Here is a 16,312-nt window from a genome sequence, read left to right as displayed (position 1 = left end):
TTTCTACTAGTTTTGGCATATATTGTAGTTCTGTCCCAACTTCAAAATATGGCTTTCTCTACTTAAATCCCTCTTTCAATCTTAATTCTTCCTATCCTTTCTTGACACACACAGTTAAGAGCCTTTAGACAATGACCCTCTGAGCTCTGGTTTTCATCTATATTCTTTGGATATCTTTTCCTTACTCTAGAGAGAGAATCCCTTAAATAAGGATGGTGAGTCAGTTTATATCTTGGCTCAGGACATCACAGAAACATGACATTCAAATCATGAAATTTGCTGAAAGTAAAAGTCACGGAAGAGTCTTCTTAAGATTCACTTAAGACAGATACTGTAGAACATACAAGTCTGTGTTCCTGTTAAAAATGTATTGAAAAAGAAATCATATCATGGGGGAGGTACAATTTTAGAGGTTGAAAGAAATCTGAAATAATTGGGGATCTTCTTCCTCAACTAAATTGGATTCTTTGACAATAATATATCACAATTAGGGCTACCAAATGTCAACAAATTTTAACTTTTAAAAATAAAATAAGAGAACTGTCTAGTCTAACCATCACATTTCATGAATGAGAAAACTGAGGCCAAGAGAAAGAAAATTATTTGCCCAGGGTCACATAACAAATAAAAAGTAAAAACAGAACTAGACCCAAGGTAAGTTACCAATATAAAAGTAAAAGTAAATCACAAAACAAGTCAGATTAAGTCATATTTTTAAAATCCCATAGAAAATCAAGTCTGATTCTATTCCTATTACTCTAACGAATACCGTTTAAAGACAACAATGGAATGAAATTCTACTATACTTTGCTGTTTGTTCCTGAAAGCTATTTGCTAATTTACAGGAGTTATTTAGTGACAGTAAAGCCTTCAATGACAAAAACAAATCCATATGTTAGAAATAAAATTAAGTGGCAAAGATAGTATTAATTTGCTTGATTTCTGTAGATAATAGAACCAGGTTTATAAAACATAAACAAAATATATATTTGAAATTCTAGGCTTTAACTTGAAAGCAATGATTTACAATCATAGGTGCCTGTCAGAAAATCCCTACAAATATTAAAAACAAAATTTTCATTTATTTATTTAACAAATCTTTCTAATAAAAATCTGGCACCAATGGAGTAATGGAGTTACAGGAGGGAAAAATACTGGCAATACTCCTGCTCTCATGGTATCTACATTCTACTATGGTGGAGGAAGACTAGAAAAAAATAAACGAGCAAAGTAAATTCACAGACTAACACGTGCTTTAAAGATAATAAAAAAGTGTCAGAGCAGATCTATGGTAGCTACTCCAGATCTTGCCACAAATAGTACAACTTTGCTACTTCTGAAATGGATGAGTGGAAAGCAGCTATTTAAGAACTAGACTTAACCAACCATTTTCTCACTAGAATATTATGGTGTTTAGCAGTAACTGCAACAATAGCAGTAGCAGCTAATGTCTACTAAATCTATGTGCCAGTCAGCAATCTAAATGCCTCAAATGAATTACCTAACTTTCTCCTCACAACTCTTTACTACTTAGACATAATTTTCAGCATTTTACAGAGAGATTACATAACTTGCCCAAGGCTAAATAACTAATAAGTGACAGAGACAATTTTCAAATCCAAGCTGCCTGGTTCCAGGTGGTTTTCAACCCTGGCTACATAACAGAATCACCTAAATACTACCGCCCAGGTACAAACCCACCAGAAATTCTGATTCAAGTGAACTGGGTTAGGGGCCAAAGTTATTTATACATTTTAGACTTCTCCAGGTGATTCTAATGTATACCCAAAATGAAGGCCTACTATCCTAACCCTAGACTAGAGAACAAGAGACAAGACTGGAAGATGTGGGTAGTAATAACATGCTTCTGTATCACTTCGTAATCCCACCAGATTATCTCAGATAATCTCATATTATCTTCTTAAGAAGTCGGCTGGGAAAATACTAGTACAGTTTTTTTGGCTGACAAAACAGGTTCTTAGAGGTTTATCAAGTATTGGTGAAAGTATGGAGAAATAGGTATCCCCACAAATACATGATATCCTCAAACTTAATTTTGGCCAATTTGATAAGTGAAAAGTGGTATTGTTTTTTAAAAAATTTTGCGGGTACATAGTAAGGGTATATATTTGTGGGGTACATTAGATATTCTGATACAGGCAAACAATGTACAACCATCACATCAGGCAAATGAGGCAGCCATCACTTTAAACATTTATCCTTTCTTTGTGTTCAAAACAATCTAATTATATCCTTTTAGCTATTTTAAAATACACAGTAAACTACTGTTGACTGTAGTCACCCTGTTGTGCCATCAAATACAAGATCTTATTCATTCTATTTAAATATTTTTGTACTCATTAACCATCCCCAATTGTCCTCCACCTCCCACCTCCCTCCCCTCATCCATTATTCCCAGCCTCTGGCAACCATCCTTCTACTCTCCATCTCCATGAGTTCAATTGTTTCCATTTTTAGCTCCCATAAATAAGCGAGAACATGCGAATTTTTTCTGTGCCTGGCATATTTCACTTACCATAATGACCTCCAGTTCCATCCATGTTGTTGCAAATGACAGGGATCTCATTCTTTTTTATGGCCAAATAGTACTCCTTTGTGTATATGTACCATATTTTCTTTATCCATTCATCTACTGATAGACACTGGTTGCTTCCAAATCTTGGCTATCGTGAACAGTGCTGTAATAAACACGGGAGTGTAGTATATCTTCAATGTACTGATTTCCCTTCCTTTGGCTATATATGCAGTAGTGGGATTGCTGCATTATATGGTAGTTCTATTTTTAGGGTTTTTTTTTTTTTTTTTGAATCTACAAACTGTTCTCCATAGTGGCTTTACTAATTTACATTCTCACCAACAGTGTATGAGGGTTTCCTTTTCTCCACATCCTCACCAGCATTTGTTATTGCCTGTCTTTTGCATCAAAGCCATTTTAACTGGGGTGAGATGATACCTCATTATAGTTTTCATTTGCATTTCTCTGGTGATCAGTGATGTTGAGCACCTTTTCATATGCTTGTCTGCCATATGAATATATTCCTTTGAGAAATGTCTATTCAGATCTTTTGCCCATTTTAAAATTGGATTTTTTCCTATACAGTTGTTGAGCTCCTTATATATTCTGGTTATTAATCCCTTGTCAAATGGATAGTTTGCAAATATTTTCTCCCATTCTGTGGGTTGTTTCTTCACTTTGTTGTTTCCTTTGCTGTGCAGAAGCCTTTTAACTTGACATGATCCCATCTGTCCATTTTTGCTTTAGCTACCTGTGCTTGTTGGTTATTACTCAAAAAATCTTTCCACAGTCCAATGTCCTGGAGAGTTTTCTCAATGTTTTGTTTTAGTACTTTCATAGTTTGAGGTCTTAAATTTGAGTATTTAACTCATTTTTAGTTGATTTTTTTTTTGTCTCTTAAATTAATATTTTTATTTTTTATTTATTTATCTTTCTTCTCCACACAGGAGACATGGAGCCCACTTACAAACTAGATCCAATTCCATGAAATCCAATGTTTTTACATAATTAATTTTATGTATACTAGTTTTTCAAACGTGCCAACAATTTTTGTGGTGTCAGGCTGACATGTAGCTTTAGAAAACATTATTTCTAGAATTATACACATAACATTGCATTACAACAAACAAAAGTCATTTTTAAATAGGAATATTCTAATGAAGAAGTGTTGTGTTTCATTCTCTAACAAAATTTAGATCCTTTAAATACCATATTCAACTATTTCACTGACATTCTGGTGGGCTTCCCTGGGTTACTCTTACCTAATAATAAATTATCAGGGATTATTTTTTATTTTTTTTAAATTTATTTATTATTATTATACTTTAAGTTCTAGGGTACATGTGGATAACGTGCAGGTTTGTTACATATGTATACTTGTGCCATGTTGGTGTGCTGCACCCATCAACTCATCAGCACCCATCAACTCGTCATTTACATCAGGTATAACTCCCAATGCAATCCCTCCCCCCTCCCCCCTCCCCATGATAGGCCCCGGTGTGTGATGTTCCCCTTCCCGAGTCCAAGTGATCTCATTGTTCAGTTCCCACCTATGAGTGAGAACATGCGGTGTTTGGTTTTCTGTTCTTGTGATAGTTTGCTAAGAATGATGGTTTCCAGCTGCATCCATGTCCCTACAAAGGACACAAACTCATCCTTTTTTATGGCTGCATAGTATTCCATGGTGTATATGTGCCACATTTTCTTAATCCAATCTGTCACTGATGGACATTTGGGTTGATTCCAAGTCTTTGCTATTGTGAATAGTGCCGCAATAAACATACGTGTGCATGTGTCTTTATAGCAGCATAATTTATAATCCTTTGGGTATATACCCAGTAATGGGATGGCTGGGTCATATGGTACTTCTAGTTCTAGATCCTTGAGGAATCGCCATACTGTTTTCCATAATGGTTGAACTAGTTTACAATCCCACCAACAGTGTAAAAGTGTTCCTATTTCTCCACATCCTCTCCAGCACCTGTTGTTTCCTGACTTTTTAATGATCGCCATTCTAACTGGTGTGAGATGGTATCTCATTGTGGTTTTGATTTGCATTTCTCTGATGGCCAGTGATGATGAGCATTTTTTCATGTGTCTGTTGGCTGTATGAATGTCTTCTTTTGAGAAATGTCTGTTCATATCCTTTGCCCACTTTTTGATGGGGTTGTTTTTTTCTCGTAAATTTGTTTGAGTTCTTTGTAGGTTCTGGATATTAGCCCTTTGTCAGATGAGTAGATTGCAAAAATTTTCTCCCATTCTGTAGGTTGCCTGTTCACTCTGATGGTAGTTTCTTTTGCTGTGCAGAAGCTCTTTAGTTTAATTAGATCCCATTTGTCAATTTTGGCTTTTGCTGCCATTGCTTTTGGTGTTTTAGACATGAAGTCTTTTCCCATGCCTATGTCCTGAATGGTACTACCTAGGTTTTCCTCTAGGATTTTTATGGTATTAGGTCTAACATTTAAGTCTCTAATCCATCTTGAATTAATTTTCGTATAAGGAGTAAGGAAAGGATCCAGTTTCAGCTTTCTACTTATGGCTAGCCAATTTTCCCAGCACCATTTATTAAATAGGGAATCCTTTCCCCATTTCTTGTTTCTCTCAGGTTTGTCAAAGATCAGATGGCTGTAGATGTGTGGTATTATTTCTGAGGACTCTGTTCTGTTCCATTGGTCTATATCTCTGTTTTGGTACCAGTACCATGCTGTTTTGGTTACTGTAGCCTTGTAGTATAGTTTGAAGTCAGGTAGCGTGATGCCTCCAGCTTTGTTCTTTTGACTTAGGATTGTCTTGGAGATGCGGGCTCTTTTTTGGTTCCATATGAACTTTAAAGCAGTTTTTTCCAATTCTGTGAAGAAACTCATTGGTAGCTTGATGGGGATGGCATTGAATCTATAAATTACCTTGGGCAGTATGGCCATTTTCATGATATTGACTCTTCCTATCCATGAGCATGGTATGTTCTTCCATTTGTTTGTGTCCTCTTTTATTTCACTGAGCAGTGGTTTGTAGTTCTCCTTGAAGAGGTCCTTTACATCCCTTGTAAGTTGGATTCCTAGGTATTTTATTCTCTTTGAAGCAATTGTGAATGGAAGTTCATTCCTGATTTGGCTCTCTGTTTGTCTGTTACTGGTGTATAAGAATGCTTGTAATTTTTGCACATTAATTTTGTAGCCTGAGACTTTGCTGAAGTTGCTTATCAGCTTGAGGAGATTTTGGGCTGAGACAATGGGGTTTTCTAAATATACAATCATGTCATCTGCAAACAGGGACAATTTGACTTCTTCTTTTCCTAACTGAATACCCTTTATTTCTTTCTCTTGCCTAATTGCCCTAGCCAGAACTTCCAACACTATGTTGAAAAGGAGTGGTGAGAGAGGGCATCCCTGTCTTGTGCCAGTTTTCAAAGGGAATGCTTCCAGTTTTTGCCCATTCAGTATGATATTGGCTGTGGGTTTGTCATAAATAGCTCTTATTATTTTGAGGTACGTTCCATCAATACCGAATTTATTGAGCGTTTTTAGCATGAAGGGCTGTTGAATTTTGTCAAAAGCCTTTTCTGCATCTATTGAGATAATCATGTGGTTCTTGTCTTTGGTTCTGTTTATATGCTGGATTATGTTTATTGATTTGCGAATGTTGAACCAGCCTTGCATCCCAGGGATGAAGCCCACTTGATCATGGTGGATAAGCTTTTTGATGTGTTGCTGAATCCGGTTTGCCAGTATTTTATTGAGGATTTTTACATCGATGTTCATCAGGGATATTGGTCTAAAATTCTCTTTTTTTGTTGTGTCTCTGCCAGGCTTTGGTATCAGGATGATGTTGGCCTCGTAAAATGAGTTAGGGAGGATTCCCTCTTTTTCTATTGATTGGAATAGTTTCAGAAGGAATGGTACCAACTCCTCCTTGTACCTCTGGTAGAATTCAGCTGTGAATCCATCTGGTCCTGGACTTTTTTTGGTTGGTAGGCTATTAATTATTGCCTCAATTTCAGAGCCTGCTATTGGTCTATTCAGGGATTCAACTTCTTCCTGGTTTAGTCTTGGAAGAGTGTAAGTGTCCAGGAAATTATCCATTTCTTCTAGATTTTCCAGTTTATTTGCGTAGAGGTGTTTATAGTATTCTCTGATGGTAGTTTGTATTTCTGTGGGGTCGGTGGTGATATCCCCTTTATCATTTTTAATTGCGTCGATTTGATTCTTCTCTCTTTTCTTCTTTATTAGTCTTGCTAGTGGTCTGTCAATTTTGTTGATCTTTTCAAAAAACCAACTCCTGGATTCATTGATTTTTTGGAGGGTTTTTTGTGTCTCTATCTCCTTCAGTTCTGCTCTGATCTTAGTTATTTCTTGCCTTCTGCTAGCTTTCGAATGTGTTTGCTCTTGCTTCTCTAGTTCTTTTAATTGCGATGTTAGAGTGTCAATTTTAGATCTTTCCTGCTTTCTCCTGTGGGCATTTAGTGCTATAAATTTCCCTCTACACACTGCTTTAAATGTGTCCCAGAGATTCTGGTATGTTGTATCTTTGTTCTCATTGGTTTCAAAGAACATCTTTATTTCTGCCTTCATTTCGTTATGTACCCAGTAGTCATTCAGGAGCAGGTTGTTCAGTTTCCATGTAGTTGAGCGGTTTTGATTGATTTTCTTAGTCCTGAGTTCTAGTTTGATTGCACTGTGGTCTGAGAGACAGTTCATTATAATTTCTGTTCTTTTACATTTGCTGAGGAGTGCTTTACTTCCAATTACGTGGTCAATTTTGGAGTAAGTACGATGTGGTGCTGAGAAGAATGTATATTCTGTTGATTTGGGGTGGAGAGTTCTATAGATGTCTATTAGGTCTGCTTGCTGCAGAGATGAGTTCAATTCCTGGATATCCTTGTTAACTTTCTGTCTCGTTGATCTGTCTAATGTTGACAGTGGAGTGTTGAAGTCTCCCATTATTATTGTATGGGAGTCTAAGTCTCTTTGTAAGTCTCTAAGGACTTGCTTTATGAATCTGGGTGCTCCTGTATTGGGTGCATATATATTTAGGATAGTTAGCTCTTCCTGTTGAATTGATCCCTTTACCATTATGTAATGGCCTTCTTTGTCTCTTTTGATCTTTGATGGTTTAAAGTCTGTTTTATCAGAGACTAGTATTGCAACCCCTGCTTTTTTTTGGTCTCCATTTGCTTGGTAAATCTTCCTCCATCCCTTTATTTTGAGCCTATGTATGTCTCTGCGTGTGAGATGGGTCTCTTGAATACAGCAGACTGATGGGTCTTGACTCTTTATCCAGTTTGCCAGTCTATGTCTTTTAATTGGAGCATTTAGTCCATTTACATTTAAGGTTAATATTGTTATGTGTGAACTTGATCCTGCCATTATGATATTAACTGGTTATTTTGCTTGTTAGTTGATGCAGTTTCTTCCTAGCCTCGATGGTCTTTACATTTTGGCATATTTTTGCAATGGCTGGTACCGGTTGTTCCTTTCCACGTTTAGTGATTCCTTCAGGGTCTCTTGTAAGGCAGGCCTAGTGGTGACAAAATCTCTAAGCATTTGCTTATCTGTAAAGGATTTTATTTCTCCTTCACTTACGAAACTTAGTTTGGCTGGATATGAAATTCTGGGTTTAAAATTCTTTTCTTTAAGAATGTTGAATATTGGCCCCCACTCTCTTCTGGCTTGTAGAGTTTCTGCTGAGAGATCTGCTGTTAGTCTGATGGGCTTCCCTTTGTGGGTAACCCGACCTTTCTCTCTGGCTGCCCTTAAGATTTTTTCCTTCATTTCAACTTTGGTGAATCTGGCAATTATGTGTCTTGGAGTTGCTCTTCTCGAGGAGTATCTTTGTGGCGTTCTCTGTATTTCCTGGATTTGAATGTTGGCCTGCCCTACTAGGTTGGGGAAGTTCTCCTGGATGATATCCTGAAGAGTGTTTTCCAACTTGGTTCCATCTTCCCCCTCATTTTCAGGCACCCCAATCAGACGTAGATTTGGTCTTTTTACATAATCCCATACTTCTTGCAGGCTTTGTTCATTTCTTTTTCTTCTTTTTTATTTTGGTTTCTCTTCTCGCTTCATTTCATTCGTTTGATCCTCAATCGCTGATACTCTTTCTTCCAGTTGATCGAGTCGGTTACTGAAGCTTGTGCATTTGTCACGTATTTCTCGTGTCATGGTTTTCATCTCTTTCATTTCGTTTATGACCTTCTCTGCATTAATTACTCTAGCCATCAATTCTTCCACTTTTTTTTCAAGATTTTTAGTTTCTTTGCGCTGGGTATGTAATTCCTCCTTTAGCTCTGAGAAGTTTGATGGACTGAAGCCTTCTTCTCTCATCTCGTCAAAGTCATTCTCCGTCCAGCTTTGATCCGTTGCTGGCGATGAGCTGCGCTCCTTTGCCGGGGGAGATGCGCTCTTATTTTTGGAATTTCCAGCTTTTCTGCCCTGCTTTTTCCCCATCTTTGTGGTTTTATCTGCCTCTGGTCTTTGATGATGGTGATGTACTGATGGGGTTTTGGTGTAGGTGTCCTTCCTGTTTGATAGTTTTCCTTCTAACAGTCAGGACCCTCAGCTGTAGGTCTGTTGGAGATTGCTTGAGGTCCACTCCAGACCCTGTTTGTCTGGGTATCAGAAGCAGAGGCTGCAGAAGATAGAATATTTCTGAACAGCGAGTGTACCTGTCTGATTCTTGCTTTGGAAGCTTCCTCTCAGGGGTGTACTCCACCCTGTGAGGTGTGGGGTGTCAGACTGCCCCTAGTGGGGGATGTCTCCCAGTTAGGCTACTCAGGGGTCAGGGACCCACTTGAGCAGGCAGTCTGTCCCTTCTCAGATCTCAACCTCCGTGTTGGGAGATCCACTGCTCTCTTCAAAGCTGTCAGACAGAGTCGTTTGCGTCTGCAGAGGTTTCTGCTGTTTTTGTTATTTTTACTGTGCCCTGTCCCCAGAGGTGGAGTCTACAGAGACAGGCAGGTTTCCTTGAGCTGCTGTGAGCTCCACCCAGTTCGAGCTTCCCAGCAGCTTTGTTTACCTACTTAAGCCTCAGCAATGGCGGGCGCCCCTCCCCCAGCCTCGTTGCTGCCTTGCTGCGATATTGCAGACTGCTGTGCTAGCAATGAGGGAGGCTCCGTGGGTGTGGGACCCTCCTGGCCAGGTGTGGGATATGATCTCCTGGTGTGCCTGATTGCTTAAAGCGCAGTATTGGGGTGGGAGTTACCCGATTTTCCAGGTGTTGTGTGTCTCAGTTCCCCTGGCTAGGAAAAGGGATTCCCTTCCCCCTTGCGCTTCCCAGGTGAGGCGATGCCTCGCCCTGCTTCAGCTCTCGCTGGTCGGGCTGCAGCAGCTGACCAGCACCGATCGTCCGGCACTCCCCAGTGAGATGAACCCAGTACCTCAGTTGGAAATGCAGAAATCACCGGTCTTCTGTGTCGCTCGCGCTGGGAGTTGGAGACTGGAGCTGTTCCTATCTTTAGTTGATTTTTGTATATGGCAAGAGATAGGGGTTTCGTTTCATTCTTCTGTATATGGATATCCAGTTTTCCCAGCACCATTTATTAAAGAAACTGTCCTTGCCCCAACGTATGTTCTTAGCACCTCTGTTGAAAATGAGTTCACTATAGATGTATGGATTTGTTTCTGGGTTCTCGATTCTGTTCCATCGGTCTATGCATCTGTTTTTATGGCAGTACCATGCTGTTTTGGTTGTTATAACTCTGTGGTATAATCTGAAGTCAGGTAATGTTATTTCTCCAGTTTTGTTCTTTTCTATCAGGATAGCTTTGGCTATTCTGGGTCTTTTGTAGTTCTATGTAAGTTTCAGAACTGTTTCATTTTTGTGAAGAATATCATTGGTATTTTTGATAGGGATTGTGTTGCATCTGTAGATTGTTTTGGGTGTTATGGACATTTTAACAATGTTGATTCTTCCAATCCATGAACATGGAATATCTTACCCTTTTTTGTGTCCTCTTTAATTTCTTTCATCAGTGTTTTATACATTTCATTGTATTTCACTTCTTTGGTTAATTCCTAGGTATTTTATTTGTACCTACTGTAAATAGGGTTACTTTCTTGATTTTTCAGATTGTTCGCTGTTGGCATATAAAAACACTACTAATTTTTGTATTTTGTATATCAATTTTTTATCCTGTAACTTTATTAAATTGATCAGTTCTAACAGTTTTTTGGTGGAGTCTTTAGGATTTTCTAAATATAAGTTCATATCATCTGCAAAATAGGATAATTTACTTTTTCCTTTCCAATTTGGATGCCCCTTCTTTCTTTCTGTTGTTTGATTGCTCTAGTTAAGACTTCCAGTACTATGCTGAATAACAGTGATGAAAGTGAGTATCCTTGCCATTTTCCAGATCTCAGAAGAAAGCTTTCAACTTTTCATTTATCATCCTTTTAGTATGATACAAGCTGCAGGTCTATCGTATATGGCTTTTATTGTGTTACATTCCTTCTATACCCAGTTTAAGTTTTTTGTTTTTTGTTTTTTTAAATCACGAAAGGATGTTGAATTTTATCAAATGCTTTTCCAGCATCAATTGAAATGTTCATATGGTTTTTGTCCTTCATTCTGTTGATATGATGTATCACATTGATTGATTTGCATATGCTGAACCATCCTCGCATCCCAGGATAAATCCCACTTGATCATAACGAATAATCTTTTTCTTTTTCTTTTTTTTTTGAGAAGGAGCCTTGCTCTGTCACCCAGGATAGAGGGCAGTGGCATGATCCTGGCTTCCTGCAACCTCCATTTCCCAAGTTCAGGCAATCCTCCCACCTCTGCCTCTTGAGTAGCTGGAATTAGAAGTGTGCACCACCATGCCTGGCTAATTTTTGTATTTTTAGAAGAGACAGGGTTTCACCATGTTGGCCAGGCTGATCTTGAACTCCTGACCTCAGGTGATCCACCTGCCTCAGCCTCCCAAAGTGCTGGGATTACAGACACGAACCACTGTGCCCAGCCTGAATAATCTTTGTAATGTGTTGTTGAATTTGGTTTGCTAGTATTTTGCTGATGATTTCTGCATCAATGTTCAGCAGGGATATTGGCCTGTAGTTTTTGTTTTTGTCTGTCTGGTTTTGGTATTAGGGTAACTAGCCTCATAGAAGGAGTCTGGAAGTATTCCCTCCTCCTCTATTTTTCAGAATAGTTTGATTAGGACTGGTGTTATTTCTTTTTTAAATGTTTGGTAAAATTCAGCAGTGAGGCCATCAGGTCCCATTTTTTCTTTACTAGGAGATTTTTATTACAGCTTGGATTTCATTATTTGTTATTTGTCTGTTCAGGTTTTGGATTTCTTCATGGTTCAACCTTCATAGGATGTATCTGTCTAGAAATTTATCCATTTCTTCTAGATTTTCCAACTTATTGGCATATAGTTGCTCATAGTATCCTCTAGTAATCCTTTGAATTTCTGTGGTATCAGGTGTAAGGTCTCCTTTTTCATCTGATTTTATTTATTTGAGTCTTCTTTCTTTTTTTTCAGTCTAGCTAAAGGTTTGTCAATTTTATGTTTTCAAAAAACAACTTTTTATTTTGTTGATCTTTTTTACTTTTTTGTTTTGATTTCATTTATTTCTGCTCTGATCTTTATTATTTCTGGTCTCCTGCTAATTTTGGGTTTGGTTTGCTCTTGCTCTTCTAATTCTTTAGGATGCATTGTTGGATTGGTTATTTGAGGGTTTTCTACATTCTTGATGTAGGCTCTTATAGCTATACACTTTCCTCTTAGTATGGCTTTCACTGTATCTCACAGGCTTTGGTATGTTATGTTTCCATTATCATTTGTTGCAAGAAATTTTAAAATTTCCATCTTAATTTCATTGACAAACTGGTCATTTAGGAGCATACTGTTTATTTTCCATGTGTTTGTATAGTATCCAAAATTCCTCCTCTTATTGATTACTAGTTTTATTCCATTGTGGTCAGAAAATATACTTGATATAATTTCAATTTTTTGAATGTTATCCAAGACTTGTTTTATGGCCTAACATGGTCCATCCTTGAGAATGATCCATGTGTTGAGGAGAAGAATGTGTATTCTGCAGCTGATGGATGAAGTGTTCTGTAGGTAACTATTAGGTCCATTTGACATATAGTGCAGATTAGGTAAATTTTTTTTGTTGATCTTCTATCTCGATTATCCAGTGCTGAAAGTGGGGTATTGAAGTCTCCAGCTCTTATTGTATTGAGGTCCATCTCTCCTTCTTTAGCTCTAATATTTGCTTTACCTATTTGGGTGTTCCAGTGTTGGGTGCATATATATGTATAACTTATATCCTCTTGCTGAATTGACCCCCTTATCATTATATAATGACCTTTGCCTCTTTTTATAGTTTTTGTCTTGAAATCTATTTTGTCTGATATACATATAGCTACTCCCGCTCTTTTTTAGTTTGCATCAGCATGGAATATCTTTGTCCCTCACTTTATTTTCAGTTTATATGTGTCTTTATAGATAAAGAGTGCTTCTAGTAGGCAAAAGGTCAGTGGACCTTGTTTTTGTATCCATTCAACCACTCCATGTCTTTTGATTGGAGAGTTTAGTCCATTTATATTCAACATTATTATTAATAAGGACTTATTCCTGTGACTTTGTTTTCTGGTTGTTTTGTGGTCTTCTCTGCCTTCTTTCCTGTCTTCCTTTACTGCAGGTGTTTTTCTCTGGTGGTATGTTTAAATATCTTGCTTTTTTATTTTTTGTGTATCTGTTGTATGTTTTTGGCTTGAGTTTGCTTGCAAATAGTATCATAACCCATTACTGTAAAGTGGTGACAATTTAAAACTGATTTCATAAACAAACTAACAAACAAGCATAGAGAAAACCAATACAAACTCTACATTTTAACTTCAGCACTCCACTTTTCAATGTTTGTTGGCTCTACTTCTTTTCTTTTTTCTTTTTTAAGACAGGGTCTCACACTGTTGCCTAGGCTGGAGTGCAGTAGTATGATCTCAGCTCATTACAACCACTGCCTCCCAGCTCAAGCAATCCTCCCACCTCAGCCTCCCAAGTAGCTGGGTCTACAGGCACACACCACTACACTTGGTCAATTTTTTGCTTTTTTTTGTAGAGATGCAGTCTCACTGAGACCAGGCTGGTCTCAAATTCCTGGACTCAAGCAATCTGTCCACCTTGGCCACCCAAAGTGCTGGGATTACAGGTGTAAGCCACCATGCCCAACCTGTTTTTAGCTATTGTTTCTATTTATATATTATTGTGCCGTTTATGTCTTGAAAAGTTGTCATAGTTAATATTTTTGATTGGTTCCTCTTTTAGTCTTTCTACTCAAGATATGGGTAGTTTATACACAACAATGTTATTCTGTGTACTTATCAGTGAGTTTTGCACCTTCAGATGATTTCTTAGTGTTCATTAATGTCCTTTTGTTTCAGATTAAAGTCCTTTTCTTTCAGATAAAAGAACTACCTTTAGCATTTCTTGTAAGTCTGGTGTTGATGAAATCCTCCAGCTTTTGTGTGTCTGGGAAAGTCTTTTCATGTTTGAAGGATATTTTGACTGGATACGCTATTTTAGTGTGAAAGTTTTTTTGTTTTTTTGTTTTTTTTTTTTCCAGGATTTTAAATATGTTATGCCACTCTCTCCTGGCCTGTGAGGTTTTCACTGAGAAGTCTGCTTCCAGATGCACTGGAGCTCCATTGTATATTATTTGTTTCTTTTCTCTTTCTGCTTTTAGAATTCTTTCTCTGTCTTTGACCTTTGGGAGTTTGATTATTAAATGCCTTGAGAGTCTTATTTGGGTTAAATCTGCTTCGTGTTGTATAACCTTCTGGTATTTGAATACTGATATGTTTCTCTAGGTTTGGGAAGTTCTGTTATTAACTCTTTGAATAAATTTTCTATGCCAATCTCTCTCTCTACCTCCTCTTTAAGACCAGTAACTCTTAAATTTGCCCTTTTGAGGCTATTTTCTATTGTCGGTGTGCTGCATTTTTATTTTATTCTTTTTATTTTGTCTCCTTTGTGTATTTTCAAATAACCTGTCTTCAAGCTCACTAATTCTTACTTCTGCCTCATCAACTATGTTGAGACTCTGACACATTCTTTGTTACATCAACTGCATTTTTCAACTCCAGAATTTCTGTTCTTTTTAATTATTTCAATTGCTTTGTTAAATTTACCTGATAAATTTTCTGAATTCCTTTTCTGTTATCTCGAATTTTGTTGAGTTTCCTCAAAATAGCTATTTTGAATTCTGTCTGAAAGGTCACATATCTCTGTCTCTCTGGGATTGGTCCCTGGTGCCTTAGTTCATGTGGTGAAGTCATATTTTCCTAGACAGTCTTGATGTTTGTAAATGTTGATCAGTGATTGGGCATTGAAGAGTTAGGTATTTATTGTATGTTTGTACCCATTCTTCCTGCGAAAGCTTTCCAGGTATTCAAAGAAACTTGGGCATTGTGATCTAAGTTTTTGGTCACTGAAGCCACATCTGCATTAGGGGGCACCCCAAACCCCTAGCTCTTGCAGACTCACAGAGGTATTATTTTGATGGTGTTGGATAAGATCTGGAAGAATTCTCTGGATTACCAGGCAGAGATTCTTACTCTCTTCCTTCATATTCTCCCAAATGAATGGGGTCCCTCTCTGTGCTGAGTTTCCTGGAGCTCAGGGTGGAGTGACACAAGTACCCCTGTGGCCACCAGCACTAGTACTGTGCTGGGTCAGACCTGAAGCCATCACAGCACTGGGACTCACCCAAGGCCTACAGTAACCACTGCCTGGCTATGTATGTTCACTCAAGGCCCTAGAGCTCCATAATCAGCTGGTGGCAAAGCCAGCCAGGCTTCTGTCCTTCCCTTCAGGTCAGTGGGTTGCCCCTTGGTTCCAGGTGAGTCCAGAGATGCCATCCAGGAGTTAGGGCTTAGAGCTGAAAACCTTAGGAATCTACCTGGTGCTCTATTATACTGCAGCTGAGCTAGCATCCAAGTCACAAGACAAAGTCCTTCCTACTCTTCCCTACCCTTTCCACAAGCATAGTCTTTCCCTATGGCTACCACTACCCCAGGCCCATGTCAAGTACTGCCTGGCTACCACCAGTGTTTATTCATGGCGTAAGAGCTCTTCAGTCACCTTATGGTGAATGCTGACAGGCCTGGGACTGGCTCTTCAGGGCAGTGGGCTCCCCTCTGGCCCAGGGTAGGTCCAGAAATGCGGTCCGAGATCTACCCCACTGGTAACTAACTGCAACATGAAATCTTCTTTATCCTTCCCTCTCCTTTTCTCAATCATAAAGAGTCCTTCCTTATAGCCACCACAGCTGGGAATGTGTTGGGTCATACCTGAAGCCAGCACATCTCTGAGTCTTACCTCAGGACCACAGCAAGTACTGTCTGAATACCGTTGCTGATTATTCAAGACCCAGGGGCTCTTTCGTCAGCAGGTGATGAATCCTGCCAGGACTGGGTGTTCCCTTCTAGCTCAGTATGTGTCATGCTGTCTGGGAATTAGGGCCTGGAATCGGCCTTGGTACTCTGCCTGGTACCTTATCCTACTATAGCTGAGCTGGTATCCAAGTTGCAAAACAAACTCCTTTTTACTCTTTCCTCTCCTCTTTTCAAGCAGAAGGAAGGAGTCTCTCCCAGAGCTGCAAGCTGCTCCGAGACCTGAGGTTGGGGGAGGGATGGCACAAGCACTGCCCCGGCTGCCCCTGGTGTCTCACAAGGTTATGTGCTGCTCAAGTCCACTGGCTCCAAGACCAGCACAGCACCAGGACTTGCCCAGGAATTGCAGTCCTTGTGGCCTAGTCTGCTTTTCAA

General features: G+C 38.7%; 1 protein-coding gene across 7 annotated transcripts in view; it reads right to left on the bottom strand.

The window, feature by feature from the left end:
* The window catches only part of PPME1 (protein phosphatase methylesterase 1), a 90,645-nt gene that overhangs the window by 30,168 nt on the left and 44,165 nt on the right, over window positions 1-16,312 (bottom strand).

This window comes from Macaca mulatta, chromosome 14 (assembly GCF_049350105.2).
Source record: "Macaca mulatta isolate MMU2019108-1 chromosome 14, T2T-MMU8v2.0, whole genome shotgun sequence".
Lineage (NCBI taxonomy): Eukaryota > Metazoa > Chordata > Mammalia > Primates > Cercopithecidae > Macaca > Macaca mulatta.
The sequence above is the reverse complement of the archived record's forward strand: the minus strand, read 5'-3'. Positions and strand labels throughout refer to the sequence as shown.